This window comes from Sciurus carolinensis, chromosome 7 (genome assembly GCF_902686445.1).
Source record: "Sciurus carolinensis chromosome 7, mSciCar1.2, whole genome shotgun sequence".
NCBI classification, from domain to species: Eukaryota; Metazoa; Chordata; class Mammalia; order Rodentia; family Sciuridae; genus Sciurus; species Sciurus carolinensis.
In genome coordinates, this window is record NC_062219.1 from 120,339,502 (window position 1) to 120,357,173 (window position 17,672).

Genomic DNA, 17,672 nt, shown 5'->3' on the forward strand with positions numbered 1-17,672 from the left:
CCAGGAGCCACCCAGAGCCCTGGGAGCTTTCAGCCACACCTGCCCCACTGCCCTTCCGCTTCCTCGTGGCAAAACCAAGGGCAGGAGCCCCACGCCGTGGGAGCAGCTGGTCATCCGAGGGGCCTCCCAGAAGCCGCTGACCGACGAGCGCCAGGGAAAACAGCTTTGGCATCCAGGCGACTCCCCAGGGGTCCTTTGGGACCCTCCCCGTGTTGGTGGAGGACAGGTGGGCTCCAGTGCCGGGGTCACTAGTCCAGCTCCGTGGCCCTGCTGGCCTTGCCCCTCCTCCTCTCCAGGAGGAGACCAACCAGAATTCCAGGGAAGCGGCTCAGGGAAGGGGCGCATTACTGACAGAGCAGACTTCTGGGTGCTTGAGGGGCAGCAGTGGGTGGAGGAGGCCCATATTCCCCAGGGTCCTGGGCACTTAGGACCCAGTATGGGAGAGTGGCCTGCTGAAGGCCCTTGACCTACGCGAACTGCTTACTCAGGGTTACACTTCCTCCCTGGAGTCTGTAGACATCCAGTGACAGGTCAACAGGGGGACGAAAAGGCCTGGGCCCCTTGCTCAATGCTGGACAACTCTCAAGAGCCAACCCAGCCTTAGGGCTCATGTGGGGTCAGCTGAAGCCTCTGCTGTGGCTTCTTCTTCAGTCCAACCCAACATCCCTCAATCCCGCCAATCCCAAAAGCAACCTCCAGCATCCAAACCCCCTATACCCAAGTCTTCTGCATCCAAACTCCAGTTCAGACTCTGTTTTCCCAGGGCCCAGACCAACAGCTACCCAACAGTGAAACAAGGGAAAACAATGGCTACCTCCCTTGCCGTGGATGACCTCACACGGAGCAAGAGAGCACATTCGGCAGGACGCGCAAGAGCAGACAGATCTGATCCATGATGACAGGAGTTGGGACAGTGGGTAGAGGTGCAGATATTACCCAGGAAGGGGCATGCGGGAGCCTTCTGGAATGCTGGAAGTGGCCTACGTCTGGTTTCACGAACACCAATGTGTGCGCTTTATTCCTCAATCCAAAAACACACCAATACCCAGGCCCAGCCCAGTTAAATCAGAAATTTCCAAAGGGCATCCGGATTGGAGAAACCCCTGCGGGCTCTGGGGAAATGAAGAGATGCCGTCCCAGCATGTGCGGCAACTGAACCAAGGCTCCACAGCAGGAGGAAAGAAAGAGCATGACAAAGGGACCCTCCGAAGGCAGCGCCCAGGGTGGCAGCAGGTCGGAAGGGAGCAGGACAGCCTGCTGCGTGGAGGGGCTGGGAGCGGGGCCCTGGGCTCCACCCCAGCACCAGGAAGAGCCATCTTAGGGGGAAGGGAGAGGGCCATGGGCAGCAGGGTCGCCTTGCTGTGTGACCTGGGGCAGTCGCCTTCCCTGCCTGGTCCCAGGGTCCTCCCTGCAGTTGAAAGGCTAGCCGAGGGCGGGAGGCTGGGGAGCAGGCGCCCTGCTCGCGTGTGAAGAACAGGCCCCGAGGCTGCAAGCCCACCGTCCGGGCGCCAGCAGCATCTGCTGGGGACCTTCGGGCTGCCCCATCCCATGGTGGACAGTAGAAGGGCAGAGGAGCGGAGCTCACTGCTCCAGCCCACTCCCGAGATCAGGGGCGTCCCCAGGCAGGGGCCTGACCGCCTTGCGGCCCTGCCCCTTGGTGCTGTTACAGTGGCAGCTAAGGTTCAGTGTGGGTGTCTGAGGGAACATTCAAACCCTGGCCAGGGTGCAGGCACATCCTGACAGGCACACGCCTGGGGCCACGGGCTGCTCCAGAGCCCTTCCCACCCAGGCCTGTGCCTTCCCTCGAGTGACCTGCAGGGCCAGGTGATGGCACCGTGTCACACCGTGTGGCTAGGACTCGGCCTCCCCTCACTTTCGGCTGAGGACCGTGCTGAGTTGAGGGACAGCACCCACCTGGCCCACATCCCTGGTCCCCTGCACCGTGCTCCCCACTGCCTCCCACAGCCAGGTCTCCCTCTCGAGAGCCTGTCTGTCAGGACACTCACTGTCCTTCTCTCCCCAGATGGGGGCTCCTCCCGGCCCAGCCCTGGGTGGTGGAGGGTGTGCCTGGGAAGGCCCGGCCTCCTCCTGGCCTCGACCCCCCCAGCCCTTCCAGACAGGTTCTGGCCTTCCCCAGCCACCACTGAGCCCACAGTCAATCCAAGTGTCCAAGGCCCCTGTTCGGTATCCACTGCTCCTCCTGGCCAGCCACCCCATCTGCCCTGACCACGCTGCCCCTCACGTCCCTCCTCGTGTCCCCGGGTGAGCCTGCAGGCCTGGGTTCAAGCCTCCTCCATCCGGTCCTTGGTGATGCCTGCTCCACTGCCCTTAGCTCTGCCGCTGACTGGCCATGCCAGTCCAGCCCCCTCCTCAATGGTCTCACCTGGAAGAGGACAGGCAGCTCCCACCTGAGGTCCCAAATGGTGCAGAGCCTGCTCCAGGCTCCACGTGGGCTGGCGCTCAGGTGTGCTCAGGTGTCTTGCGCAGGCTCCGCCCACACCCCTCACCTCCTCCCAGGTGGAGTCAGATTCCGACATTGTCAGGCCTTGCCTTGGAAACCACCTGTCACAGGCGGCCTGTGAGCCCCACCTCCGACCACTCCCCACCTGCCGTGCAGCCGGGCCTCCCTGCTCCCCTCGACTCTACTGTCTACCTGGCAGGCAATATTGACACCCGGCACCCCTGGGACTCCTCCTCACTGAGAACAAGACCCCGCTGCTCTAGGTTATCCTTCAGATGGCTAGAGGAGGCCCCAGCCTGTTTCCGTATCCTCACCTCTGGTCATTTCCCCGCCCCTCACTTTTCTCAGGCACTCTGTCCTTCCTGCTGGTCCTCCAACACATACATCAAGCTCTTTCCTGCCTCAGGGCCTTTGCGCTTACTGTGTCCTGGGCGGGGCGCTCTTCCTCCTGACAGCTGCAGAGCCAGCCTCCTTGCCTTCAGCCTCTGATCAACGGCCCTGACGCCCACCTCGCTCTCCTCAGCCTTCCTTACCAACAACACCCTACATCCGTGGGGCACCTTCACAACAACCGACCAAGCCCAATGACACATGGGCACCGCCAAAGCCCACAGTTCACGTCAGTGTCCACTCTCGGTGTTCGTCCTACAGATTTTGACCAATGCAAGATGACGCGTGTCCAGTATTGGAGTCCATGCAGAGCAGCTGTCTTGTCTAGGGCTCCTCTGGGCTCCACCCAGTCACCCCTTCCTCCCATTAAATCCCTGGCAACCGCGATCCTGCGCCATCTCCAGTTTCACCTTTCCGGAGGTCACGCACTTGAATCCTCCCGCATGCGCCCTTTTCAGATCACCCTCCGCTTAGCGCTTGCGTTAAGGTTCTGTGGGTCTTTCCTTGGCTCAATCGCTCATTTCTGTTGAGCCCCGAGCAACACTCTGGGCTGGCGTCGGGATGAGCTAGCCGTTCACCTACTGAAGGACATCTCGATTGCTTCTAAATTTTGGCAATTAAATTCCTTGACATTTGGGCTGGGGGTGTAGCTCAGTGGTAGAGCACTTGCCTGGCGCGCAAAGGGCCCAGGTTCAGCCCTAGCACTGCAAAAATAAAAAGGCAAAGAAAAAATGTCCTTGACATTGACAACACACAACAGCAGGATAAAGGACAGGCTCCTCTCTCAGCCGGGGCGGCCAGGAAAGGCTTCCCTTGAAGAAGAGGGGCTAACAGGGACAGAGCGGTGGTGGGGTCCCAGGTGGAGGGAGCCGTTGGAGGTTTGCAGGAGGTGAGCTGGGCAGGGGTGAGGACCTCTGAGAAGAGTGGGGACTAAGCTGGAGACTGGACTCAGGTGCTCCATAGCCACAGAGCAGCTCGGTTCATGGCCCCGGGCCAGCCACATCCCTGTGTCCCTCGGCACCACTGTTATGATGGGAGGATTGGGCAAGGCTGGTCCCTACAGCCCAAGGTCCTCTGCCCAGAGCTGCCGAGGACACAGGGTGGGTCCTCAGGTTGGGTTCTAGAATTCAGACCGTCTAATGCTCAATACCCCAATTGCAGTGTCTAAAGGCATTGCCCCCTCAGAGATCCTCGGGGAAAAGAGAAATGCAAAATGACAAAAGCACTCACAGCTGGGGATGGTGGCACATGCCCAGCGACTCAGGAGGCTGAGGCAGGAGGATCTCAAGTTGGAGACCAGCCTGGGAAACTTAGTGAGACCCTTTCTCAAAATAAGAAATAAACAGGGGTGTGGATGCTCAATCCCCAGTATCCTCCCCCCACACACACACAATTACAAATCATATATCCAACAAGGGACTAACATCCAAAATAAAAACTAAAAATTCAACAATAACAAGATAGTTATACATAAAAATTGGGCACAGGATATGAAAAGACATTTATCTAGAAAAGATATACAGCCTGCCAGGCACAGAGATACACGCCTATAATCCCAGCTACTCTGGAGGTTAAGGCAGGAAGCTCACAAGTTCAAGGTCAGTCTGGGGAACTCAGCGAGACCCTATTTCAAAATAAAAAATAGAAAAAGGGCTGGGGATGTAGCTCAGTGGGATAGCACCCTGAGTTCAATCCCAATACTGAGGACAAAAAAGAGCCAGGTACATAGGGCACACCTGTGATCACTCAGTGACTCAGGAGGCCAAGATAAGAAGGCTCCAGTGGCACAGGCCTGTCATCTCTGAGGCTCAGGAAGCTGAGGCAGGAGGATGGCAAGTTCAAAGCCGGCCTCAGCAATTCAGCAAGGCCCTAAGCAACTCAGCAAGACCCTGTCTCTAAATAAGACAGGGGGATATCGCTCAGTGGTTAAGTGTCCCTGGGTTCAATCCTAGTGAAGAAGAAGAAGAAGAAGAAGAAGAAGAAGAAGAAGAAGAAGAAGAAGAAGGAGGAGGAGGAGGAGAAGAAGGAGAAAAAGAAGAAGAAGAAGAAGAAGAAGAAGAAGAAGAAGAAGAAGAAGAAGAAGAAGAAGAAGAAGGAGGAGGAGGAGGAGGAGGAGGAGGAGAGATGGAATAGGAGACAATGACTGGAAGTTCAAGGGAAGAAAGAGGAGGAGGAGGAGGAGGAGGAGATGGAATAGGAGACAATGACTGGAAGTTCAAGGGAAGAAAGAGGAGGAGGAGGAGGAGGAGGAGGAGGAGGAAGAGGAGGAGGGACGAGGAGGAGGAAGAACTACAGAAGGTCAACCAGATGCTCAATGCCATTCATCTTCATCAGACCCACAATGAGATGCCACGTCACCGTCACAGGATGGCCATTACCAAAGAGACAGGCAATAACAAGTGTCAGGGGAGGGGACGGAGCTCCCTGGAAGAGCGTTTGCCCAGGATGCTCAAGGCCCTATGTTCCAGACCCAGCACTGGGCCGGGGTGGGGACTTGGCAAGGGTGAGGAGAAACTGCAACTTCAACGCATCATGCGCAGGAATGAAGAACCACACAGGCTGTAAAACCAACTGGCAGTCCCTTACAAGGTTAAGCATTGAGCGACCATATGGCCCAGCAATTCTTCTCCTAAGTATGAACCCAAAAGAAATTAAAAGATGTGTTGACACAAAAACTTGCATATAATTGCTCTTTAGAAGCATTATTCATAATAATCAAAAAGTAGAAACAACTCAAATGTCCATCAGTGGACAAATGGATAAGTAAAAAGTGGTATATCCATACCATGGAATATTATGCAGCCATAAAAAGGAATGGAGTAGTTACATGCTACCCGAGCATGTACCTTAGTGACATTATCCTGAGTGAAAGAAGTCAGTGGCAAAATGCTTATATGATTTATATGAAATGTCCAAGAAAAGCAAATCTGTAGAGACAGAAGTATATTTGGTAGTTGCTAGGAGCTGAGGGAGGGGAACTGGAAAGTATCTGCAAATGGATACAGGGTTTCTTTTTGGAGTGATGGAAACTTTTTGGAATTAGTGGTGATAGTTGTACAACTCTATAAGTACACTAAAACCCACTGAATTATACATCTTACAAGGGTGAATATTATAGCCTATGGATTGTATCTCAATAAAAATATATGTTTAAATAAAAGGGCCTGCAGTTCTTTGGCAAGATGGCCCAAGTCCAGCACTGAGGAGCCTGGAACACCTTCATACCAGAAGCAAAGGCATTTTGAAAGACCAGAGTGGTTGTATGCAGAGGACACCAGGGTTCACTAGAAATGGCTCCTACTGACTAATGAGGGACAATTTGAGCATCAAGAATAACGAAGGTGGACATGGTGGTGCACTCCTATAATCCCAACTACTTGGGAAGCTGAAGTGGGAGGATCACACGTTTGGCATCAGCCTGGACAGCACAGCCAGACCCTATGTCAAAATAAAAAATATAAAGGGATGTTCAGAGATCGAGCACCCTGGGTTCAATCCCCAGTACCAAAAGTGTGGGGGGAGATAATAAGCCAGGCACAGTGGCGCACACCTGCTACCCCAGCTATTTAGAGGCTGAGGCAGGAGGATCACAAGTTTGAGGCTGACCTCAGCAACTTAATGAGACCCTTTCTCAAAATAAATAATAAAGAATCGTTTAAAGGGCTGGGATATAGCTCAGTAGTATAGCACCCCTCAGTTCAAGTCCCAATAGTGCACACACACATACATACACATAATAATAATAATAATAGTAATAATAATAGTGATTGCAAGAACTGAAACTCATAAATTTATTATAAAAATCCATAATAGCTAAAAACAGAATCTGAAAAAATGTAAAAATTTGCTAATAACCACTTTTCTGGAAATCCATGTGGATAACTGGGATTCTGCAATCAGCCTGGAAAAGTTTCCCATTACCTGTAAGGCTGCAGATCACATATCCTGTGACCTAGCGATTCCACCTGTAGTTACATGCCTCCACATGTTTACCCAGTGACACAAATAAAAATGTTCGGAGCAGAACTTTTCATAATGGTCACTACTAATAGTTCAGATATGGTTTTATATATCACTATTATATCACTATAATGGTTTTTATATCACATGGACCCTTGGTCCATGTGAGGAAGGTTTGCTCCCCAGAGTGGCAGTGTCGGGAGGTGGTGGGACCTTTAAGAGGGGGGACTTAGTAGTGGGAGGTCTGTAGGTCATTGGGGATGTACCCTGGGAAAGGGTTAAAACAGCTCTCATAAGTGAGTTAATTCTTTATTTTAATATATTTTTTAGTTGTAGATGAACACAATACCTTTATTTATTTATTTTTATGTGGTGTTGAGGTTCAAACCCAGTGCCTCACATATGCTAGGCAAGTACTCTGCCACTCAGCTACAGCACCAGCCCCTGAGTTAATTCTTGAGAGAGCGAATTTTTGTAAGAGTGAGTCCAGGCTGTGAATCACTCTCTGGCTTCCTGTCTTAGGCTATAATCTCTTCCTCCTGTATAGAGTCCCACCATTGCAATGCCATCTGCCATGAGGTCCTCACCAGAGCCAAGCTAATACCAGTGCTATGCCCTTGAACCTCCAGGACTGTGAATTAAATAACCCCTTTTTCATTATAATGTTAGCCTGCCTCAGGTATTTCATTATGGTAATGAAAAATGGACTAACACAGTCACAAATCAGAAACAACCCTGATGTCTGCAAACAGATTAGATAAGTAAACCATTCTATATTCAGGTAGTGGAGTACTATGAAATGAAAAATGAAAGAACTGTTCTGATGAATAACAACCTGGATCATGGGGAAAAAAATGTTAATAGAGGGCTGAGGATGTATCTCAGTGGTTGTATGCTTGCCAACATCACACACAAAAAAATCAACTAAAAAAAGCCAGACTTAAAAGAAAACATAACTCCATTAGTTAAAATTTAAAAAGAGACAGACTATTTGGTTTCCAACACATACAAAGTAAAACAAAAACAAAGCATCTATTAACCCTAACTATTTAGAATGGTGGGTCGCTCTGCGGAGACCAAGGGGCTTGTGGTGGGGAAGGACCCCCCGGGTCTTTTTCTAAAAAAGTATTTTTTTCTGTACTGGGAATTAAAGTCCAGTACAGAAGTACTTTACCACTGAGCTACATCCCCAATCCTTTTATAATTTATTTATTTTGAGTCAGACTCGCTAAGTTTCCTAGGCTGGTCTCAAACTTGCTACTGTCCTGCCTCCACCTCCCAAGCAGCTGAGATTATACACATGTGCCACCATGCCAGATCCAGGGGTCTTTTAGACGGTGACAATCATGATTGAGATATATGGTAATAAGCTAGATGGTGGTGACTGGGGTGTGGGCTTTTTATTAATTTGAGATATATAAACTATTTTATATGGCTTTATACTTTTTAACATTTTTTTTAAATTGTAGTGGGGCACAGTGATGCACGCCTGTAATCCCAGCAGCTCGGGAGGCTGAGGCCAGAGGACTGCAAGTTCAGAGCCAGCCTCAGCAAAAGTGAGGCATTAAGCAACTCAGTGAGACCCTGTCTCTAAATAAAATACAAAATAGGGCTGGGGATGTGGCTCAGTGGCCAAGTGCCCCTGAGTTCAATCCCTGGTACCCCCACCAAAATTTTTTTTTAGTTGAAGTTCTTTATTTTTATGTGGTGCTGAGGATCAATCCCAGTGCCTCACACGTGCTAGGAAAGCGCTCTACCACTGAGCTACAGCCTCAGTCCAGTTTTATATTTTTAAAACAGAAAAAAATACTCACTGGTCACCTTTGGAGGTTGCTAGAGCATCAACTCATTTCTCTAAAAATTGATAAAGAAAAAGAAAAACTGGCTGGACACGGTGGTGTAAGCCTGTAATCCCAGCTGCTGGGGAGGCCGATGATACAGGAGGATCCCAAGTTCATAGGCAGCCTCAGCAATTTAGTGAGGTCCTAAGCAATTTAGCAAGACCCTGTCTCAAAATAAAAAATTAAAAAGGGCCAGGATGTGGCTCAGTGGTTAAGTGCCCCTAGGTTCAATCCCTGGTGCCAAAAATAAATGAAAGAGAGAGAGAGAGACAGAGAGAAGGGAGGGAGAGAGGGAGGGGGGATACAGGAGCTTTTCTGCTGTAAGCACCAGATTTCAGAAAAACAACAAAAGGAAATTTTTTATTATAAGTGTAGCTGCTAAATGTAAACAAAACAACCAAATTAGGAAAAAATCACCATCTGGCCAGGAGAAAAATGCAACGGAAATCAAACGCTGAGTTGACTGTGGGGTGGCCTCAGCTCTGGGGCTCCTCCTTGCTCTGCACCCCGCGCCCCCAGCGGCCACCTGGAACGCCTGATCGCCATGCAGACCCCTCACGCCAGCCGAGCTGGCCAGGCTGCCTACCAGAAGGGCGACGCGCAAGGCTGCTGTGCCACCGCGTGTCTACAATCCACGTGGACTCCGCGAGCTCCCCGTCAGCGCCGCCCATGAAGGAGCCTCCAGACCCGAGGCCCCGACGCAGCTCCCAATCTCCCACCGCAGCCCAGCTGTGCGATGGGGCAGAGCCGCCGGCCGGTCAATGAGGGACCGAGCGAGGGCGCAGAGGCCAGACCCGGAGCCGACGCTGGCCTGGGGCACACCCCGCGATCCCGCGTCGCCAAGCCCCAGCACCCAGGCAGTCCGGGGCTCTCCCCTGCTACGTCCCTCAGGCAGCAATTTCATGACTTGGTTTCTTCCTGCCGGCTTGAAGCCTCCTGTGATTGATGACCAGTCCCGGCCCTGTCCAGGGGCACCCGCGCCAAGCCAAGCCAGCTCTGCCGCCTACCTGGCCCGCTGAAACCGAGGGGAGGGCGGAGCCATCCCTGCCCAGGCCCCGCCCCGCCCGCCGGAACCAATACCGCCGCGCTGGGAGAGGGGCAGGGGCAGGGGCAGGGGCAGGGACCGCGACCCTGTAGAGCCGACTGGGGCAGGGCCAAGTGGGGCAGGTGAGAGGCCCCGGTCACCCAACACCCGGGAGCAGGCAGCGGTGGCAGCCTTGTGTCTGATGGAGATGCTGATAGAGGTGACACCAGATATCCTGCTGTGGGAGGGGCTGGGGAGAGGAGGCAGCAGGGGGAAGAACCGAGTGCACATCCATGGTTGAATCACACACTCACGGAAGGACCTTGGCTGCAAGCTTTAAGGCCCTCTGCAGCCTCAGTTTACCCACCTGTAAAGGGGTTGCTGTGAAGCGGAAGGAGTCTAGCACCGCACCCAGCACATAGTATGTGCTCAACAAATTATCAGTTGTCATTATGAAAGTCAGGGCGGGTCCAGGGTAACCAGGGTGGTGGGTAGCTAAATGCTGTAAAGACCCATTGCTGGAAATTCCGGAGGCAAAGGAATAGAGAGTGTTTCTTTTACTATTGAATGGCCAGCGCTCAGTTCAGGTGCAGCACATCATATCCAAAGCGTATTCACTCAATATTCAACGGAATAAATGATGAGAGTAAATCTGCAAACCAGCAGCCCCCATGCCCATTTATCAGCTAAGCAAAGGATCCCCAGCAAGACTCGGAGCTCAGTCCTGCCTATGCAACTCTGAGAACCTCAGCTTCCATCTGTGAAATGGGACTATGGATAATTAATTAATTAATACACTTCCGGTAGGCTTGTGACCAGCTCAAAACAGAAACTAGACTGTGCCCTGTTATCAGGTGGGCCCCCATCTCCCAGCAGCTGTGGGTGCTGCCTGCTCACAGCTGCCCCTTCTCCTAAGAGTGGAGCTTGGCTTACAGGAACTGCCCTCCTGAAGATGCCTGAGACCTCTTTGACCGCAGGGCCAAGGAGTGGGCTGGAAGCCAGTGGAGGCCACTGTAAAACCCAGGAGCCTGATGAGGAAGCTGGGAGCAGTGGAGGTGGTGGCCAGTTCTGGGTACTCTGAAGGCAGAGCTGGGAAGATTTACTGAAACCTAGATGAGAAGATGGCAGAAGACAAACAAATCCAACTACCAATTTGTAGAGAGAACAGAAGAACATGCTAAACTCCACTACGGGGGTGTGAGCAACAAACCCAGACAGTGGGAAACTGTGCATCTGTTTCCTCCAATAGACAAATTGCAAAGAAATGTGAAAAAGAGCCGGGTGTAGTGGGGCACACCTGTAATCCCAGCAGCTTGGGAGGCTGAAGCAGGAGGATCAAGAATTCAAAGCCGGCCTCAGCAAAAATGAAGCACTAAGCAACTCAGTGAGACCCTGTCTCTAAATAAAATCCAAAATAGGTTGGGATGTGGCTCAGTGGTCTAGTGCACCTGAGTTCAATCCCTGGTACCCCCCACCAAAAAAAAGAAAAAAGAAAAAAGAAAAAGAAAAAGGAAGGAAGGAAGGAAGGAAGGGGGAAAAAAAGTGATGTGGAGAGAAAGCTACAGATTGCAAGAGATTAGAACATAGCAATCAATCACAATGTGTGGACTGTGAACTTTGACTTAGATGAAATATATGTGTGTGTGAGATATGTGTATATATGTGTGATATGTGTATACGCACACACATATACATGAAGACAATAAGGAATGTGAATATTAAGTGAATATCTGATGATACGAAGAAACTATTACTTCCTAGATATAATAATGATATTGTCATTATGACAGAAAAAATCTTTATCTTTTAGAGCTATATCTAGATTTATTTAAGGTGAAATGATATCTGAGATTTGATTTGAAATATTATTGGGGTGCAGGAGAGGCAGAGATAGAAATCATACCCTATTTGTAAATGTTTATATTTTTCCATAACAAAAAATATTTACAAATAAAAGAAATTCATGAGGACCTTATTCATCCCCAGCACCTCCCCCCACTAAAAAAAATTAAAGACAGAAGGGGAAACAGAAACCGAGAGAGGCATAAATGGTCCAAAGCCCCTTGGTGAGTAAATACCAGGGCTGGGACCTCAGCCGGCGCCCCAGCCCCCGTACTCTTGCCCTGCCTCCACTGCCTCTCTGGTCTCGGGGCAGCTGGTCAAGGTGCAGGCAGACCAAGGGTCCACCCAGGCAGGGAAGGCCAAGACGTGGCAGAGCGGCACTAAAAAGCTAGGTCCCTGCCATGCCATGAGCAGTGGGAGACCCCTGGGCCTCCTGCCCCAGGTCCAACACGGGGGACCATTTAAAATGCCACCATCAGCAATCCAGACTGGCCTTCCTGCCAGCCTCAGGCCCACATCCTCCTCGTGTTCCTGCACGAATCTCCCCCCCAGCCCCTGAGACCCGCTCCCAGGCCAACTTCGGGCCTGCTGTCACTCTGCCTGCAATGCGCACGTTCTGCTCCTCTGACCCAGCCATCTTTCCTCCCAGGCCTGTCTTCTGCAGACTGGCCACCCTGGTTTCTGGAGCACGTGGACTCCAGTCCCTGGACAAGCGACGATCTTCACCCTCATGGATGTCTGACAGCACTGAGGTCAGGAGCACCACCTCATCCTGGCTCAGTCACGTGCTCACTATGACCTCAGGCAAGCCCCTTAACCTCAGCTGCCTGTCTGTAAAATGAGGGAAACTTCATGAGGTTATTATAAACACTGAGTAATAAATGTGGGTCAAGTTTTTGTTTTTGTTTTTGTTTCTGTTTTGTGCCAGGGATAGAACCCCATGGCACTTACCACTGAGCCACGTCCCCAGCCCTTTTTAAATTTTTATTTAGAGACAGGGTCTCACTAGATTGCTTGCAGCCTCATTAAGTTGCTGAGGCTAGCTTCAAACCTGCGATCCTCCTGCCTCAGCCTCCCGAGCCACTGGGATAACAGGTGTGCACCACCACAGCTGGCTGCCTGGGCCCTCAAAAGCCCCCCAGACACCCCACACTCCCCTCTGCTCCTTCTGCATCCCCCTGACACCCACTTTCCTGTCCCACAGCAGCTCTGGGTGGAGCAGGGTGAGGAGGAACAAGCCCACGAGGGACCAGTTAGAAACCAGTCACAGGTTAAAACCTCTTCAAACCCAAGTAGCAGCATGTGATTCAGATGGGAGCTTGTATTTCTCCAGTGGGTTAACCTTGCTTAGTGACTCAGCCCTTGACCACTGAAACTCCCTTTGTCTCACTTGAATAAATGAGAGGACTATCATTTTATTATTTCCCAGCAGCACTAGGGAGCCCGAATCCACAAATGTACAACCACTGTCTAAGCAGGATTCAGAAACCGTGTACAGATGCAAAATTCAAAACATCTAATTTCTAAAAATGCACATGCTAATGTTCTAAAACTGTCTCCTTCAACAAACATCCATTGACCCCTCCCCACACACAAAAGAAGAGAAAATTAGGACCCCTACTGGCTCTCCCTTTCTCTCCATTCCTCCCCTTTCAGTCTGGAGGGGCCACACGGAGTCAAGAAAAATGTAGGACACCTAATAAAACATGTTTCAGACAGTGACAAATTTTTTGTTTGTGCTGGGGACTGAACCCAGGGCCTCAACCATGCTAAGCCTGCACTCTGCCACTAGCTACACACCCCAAATCATTTTTTTTTAGTACAAGTATATCCCATACACCATTTGGGATATACTTATACTAAAAAAGAACAAAATTTTTTTTGTTGTTTATATAAAATCTAACTGTACATTGGGTGTTTATTTGGCAAATCTACCCCAGCCCCCACCCTGCATTTTAATATTAAGTGATGTTTAATTAATAGTCAAGGTCTGCCAGGTACAGTGGTGCATGCCTGTAATCCCAGTGGCTTGAGAGGCTGTGGCAGGAGGATCCTGAGTTCAAAGCCAGCCTCAGCAACTTAGAAAGGCCCTAAGCAACTCAGCGAGACCCTGTCTCTAAATAAAATACAAAAAGAGCTGGGGATGTGGCTCAGTGGTTAAGCGCCTCTGGGTTCAGTCCCTGGTACCAAAAAAAAAAAAAAAGAAAAATGTAAAATCAAACCAAGCAGCCCTCCCCCTATTTAGTATGCTTACTTCTCCCTGCCCCTCCACCTGCTTCCCCAGGCAGGAGCGCTCCCACCCCTGCAATCAGTGAACTCCCCGCTCCTAATGCCCTCTCCTCCTGTCCTTTCTGTCCTGCCAGGCCCACAGTCAGTTTTACTTCCCCGGTGAGGTTCTCTGCCACCAACTCATTCTTGCTGGGGGTGCATGCAAATTTCTGAATGGGTTCCTCATCTTCTGATGGGAGAAAACTGCTAAATATGACCTGAAATTGGCTAGTGAGACCAGTGGTCACTCACTCCACAAGTATAACCAAGGGCTTCTCTGCCTGGCCCTGGGGACACAGCGAACAGGACACAGACCCTGCACCATGGACTCGCAGTCCAGGGGGATACAGCAGTCTAAAGTTGAAGAGGCTGATATGGTCCCAGGAGAGGTGAGCAGGCTGGAGAAAAGGGGCTTTGTGGTTGGGGCTCCCATCCCACGCTACAGAAGCTTCTGGAAGGAAGAGCAGTGTCGGGAGATGAGGGTGCAGGAAGAACCTGGGCAAAGGCCTGCAGGCGAGAAGCGTGGCTTGGTTGAGGAACTGAAAGCAGGTCAGAGCAGCTGAGGACAGAGGGAGGGTGAGACCCAAAGTGCGCCTCAGGCAGGGAGGGTGGCAGAGCCACATCAGGGATACTGCAGGACTGTCAAAGGAGCCACAAGGGCCAGGAAGGGCTCTGCAAATGGTAATGCCCTTCACAAACACAGGCCTTGTGGTGAGGTAGAATCCTTTTTTTTTTTTTTTTTTTTTTCAAACCAATGATTGAACAGAGGGGCACTTAACCACTGAGCCACATCTCCAGCCCTTTTTCGTATTTTATTTACAGACAGGGTCTCCCTGAGTTGCTTAGGGCCTTGCTAAGTTGCTGAGGCTAGCTTTGAACTCAGGATCCTCCTGCTTCAGCCTCCCAAGCCTCTGGGATTACAGGCGTGCACCAACACCCCCGCAAGGCAGAATTCTTGATGGCAGTCCCTTTCTCTGCTCCTCAATATAGCAGGTCCATGAGACTTTGCTCAGAGCTCACTGGGAGGACCCCAGAAGCTGAAGATGGTCTGGCTTGGGCTTCCCCAACCTTCGGATGCTGACCTGGACTTTTCTCTTAAGGGCTGCAACAGAGGCCAGGACCTGCAGCCTTAACATAGCATCCCAGGAAGACAGTGCCAACCCAGAGGCCTAGGAGAGCGGGACCTTGTCACCATGTGCTCAGGACGAGGTAAGGGCCTTCAAATCAGGGTCCAACCCAAATCCCTGGAACTAGCAGAATTGCAACACTTTTCTCCAAAAACCATAGCTGCCCATCAGCTCCAGGCCTAGGAAGGGTTAAATGAAACTGTCAGGTTTGGGTAGCTCTTTGGTTCTGGAGGATGTAAGGAAAGCCCAAGATAGGGGCTCTCCCTGCTCCTTCAGTCAACAACTGTTTCCCAGAGTTCCCATTCATTCATTCACCCTTTCATTCATTCTGCAAAGGTTTACTTGGTGCTAAACCCTGGTCAGGTGGAGGGCGATGACGGAGATGAATCAGATTCCTAGCCTGAGGGCACTTCTGTCTAGAGCAAGGCAGACAAGACATAAATAACCAAGCCTCAAGGCAGGCTGGGTCCAACAGCAGAGGTTAGGAGGTGAGGATCTCACCTGGGGTACCAGGGAAGCTGGAGGGGGTGGGCGGAGAGATCTGATTTGGACATGTGATAAGGACAGGAGCTGGGAGAGAACTTCCCAAATCACTGAGAGACAGTCCAGTTTGCAACCCAGCTGTGCCAGGGCCCCTGGGCAATGTGGGTTATTTATGGTCGTACCTAGAAAAAGGGAGCTACATGTGTCACTGCCCATAGGGTGCAGAGCTGGATTTCAGCGGGTAGAGCACAGCTGGAGCTCACAGCTCAGGTTTGAAGCTGAATCTGGTCAAGCTCTGGGGTTTGCCACAGCGTTCCCCATGCCCTGATGACCCTGCAGTCTGTCCCCAGCCTCCCGAAAGGCAAAAACAAGGGAGAGAACGCGCGCTCCAACAGGCAGCAAACGGCCTGGGGCCGAAGGAGAGCAGAGTCCAGCACACCAGGCTTCTGCGGTATCCGCCGGCGTTTTAGCATCACCTCCTGCTTTCTCCTCCCCCTCCCATCCCGTCGGTGGGGGAAGGGGTGGAAGGACAGAAGGAAGTACCTGTAATCTAAACCAGACAGGCGCGGGCGCCTCAGCCGCTGTGTTTCTCCCCGGCCCACTCTGATCCATAAATAGCCTACGCACCAAGCTGGCACCAGCCCACCCACCCCAGCTGGTACCAAAAACATCACCACCCCCTATCCCCAGCCCCCCGGGGCCAGGAGGCCCCAGCTGCCCAAGGAAGCGATTTCCTGAGCTTTCCCCAGGGCAAAGGCCTCCGCCGCCAGCTCCCTCTCCCGAGGGGTCCAGAGTAGGGACATCCTGGCGCTGCCGGGGTGATACCCGCGCAGCCCGGCGCCAGCAAAGCATCCCCCGCGCGCCCACCTCTCCCCAGGTAACTGCTCCACACGCCCCGCGCCCCCGGCTCCCGCCCAACAAGCCTCCTGTCGCGGCGCCCACCACCACCCGCGCTCCGCAGCGAGACCCCGCGGCCGCCGCCACCCCTGCCCGCTCCGGGAGGGCCAGACCCCCTACCTGGGGGCAGGAGCGCCGGGCACCATCGGCGGCGCCACGGGGCGAAGCGGGGCGTCTGGGGCCCGGCCTCAAGCCCGGACGACTTCCCGGGGGAGGAGGAGGTGGCGCTGGCGCCGCCGCCGCGTCTCTCCGGGACCTCGCCGGGCTGCGGGAAGGAGGAAGGTCAGAGCCCAGGCGGAGGGGAGCGGAGGGCGGAGGCGCCGGGCGAGCGCAGATTAGAGAGGCATTTTTAGCGAGCCAATGGCAGCGCGGCCGGGGCGGCGCGGTGGCTGCGCAGGTGGCCGCGCCGCGGTGCTGAGGCGGCAGCGCCCGGCTTAGCCCGCGCCGCGGGAGGGGCGGCGGGATCGGCGACCCCGGTTGCAGCCCGGTCCCTGCCCCTCCCCCGGCGCGCTGTGCGCCGGGGGTCGCCGCCCGCCGCCTCACCGTTTCCCCACCTCCCCAGCCTTTCCTCCGGCCTTGTCTGTGGGTCTCCGGTCCCTCCTAGTCCCTGCATCTCCTCGCATGGGTGGGTGTATGATGAGTGCTTTGCGGGGTTGGGGTGGCGAGGGCTGTGGAGTGACGACCCCCACCACCACCCACCCATGCTTCTCCGCTCCCGCCCTCGGCTTCGCCCCAAATTGCCCTGTGGACCCCCGGGGGCAGAGTCACTAACCCTTAGGCACCGGGTCAGCACACCAGACTCCGGACCATCTCTTTGGGGTTCTCTGGGATTAGGTGGTGTGGGGTCTAAAAGGTAACCCCAACCGCCTTCACTGTTCCTGTCTTGAACCCTAATGCCTCCCAGAGTCTGAGCACTGCAGAGGCGGAGTGGGACTTCAAGCGGTGACTCATTCTTCACAGGTCCATTCAGGGCCTACTATGTGCCCAGTGCTCACTGTGCACTGGACTAAACAGAGTATAAGACCAGGTCTCTGACATTTGTGAGGGAAGACAGAGCTCAGTGGCTTTGGCGTATGTTTTAAAGTGGCATGCACAAAGTAGAAAAAAATAGAGGCCCAAAGGGAGAGACAGGCAGGGGCGTCAGGGCCCTCTGGGAGACCTCCTGGGGGAGGCGGTTTGAAGGGGGTGCTGAATGATAGCTGAGATGCCGAGGAGCCAGATGACTCAGGAGGCAGAGAAGGGTGCTAGGAAAAGCCAGCAAAGCCAGGGGACATTTGGCAGGTGACTGGAATTGAGGTCCTGGAGCATTTCTGGACACCCTCTGTGCAAGGGATGTGCTAATGAAGTCCCCCACACACACACACTCCTACCCAGGTCCC

General features: G+C 52.8%; 1 protein-coding gene across 1 annotated transcript in view; it reads right to left on the bottom strand.

The window, feature by feature from the left end:
• Positions 1-16,592, bottom strand: part of Pacsin1 (protein kinase C and casein kinase substrate in neurons 1) — a 55,579-nt gene extending 38,987 nt beyond the window's left edge. The window contains exon 1 of the mRNA XM_047559596.1: positions 16,414-16,592. The gene's annotated coding sequence lies outside the window, so the exon portion shown is untranslated. The remainder of the gene's footprint in view (positions 1-16,413) is intronic.
• Between the last annotated feature and the right edge of the window lie 1,080 nt (positions 16,593-17,672).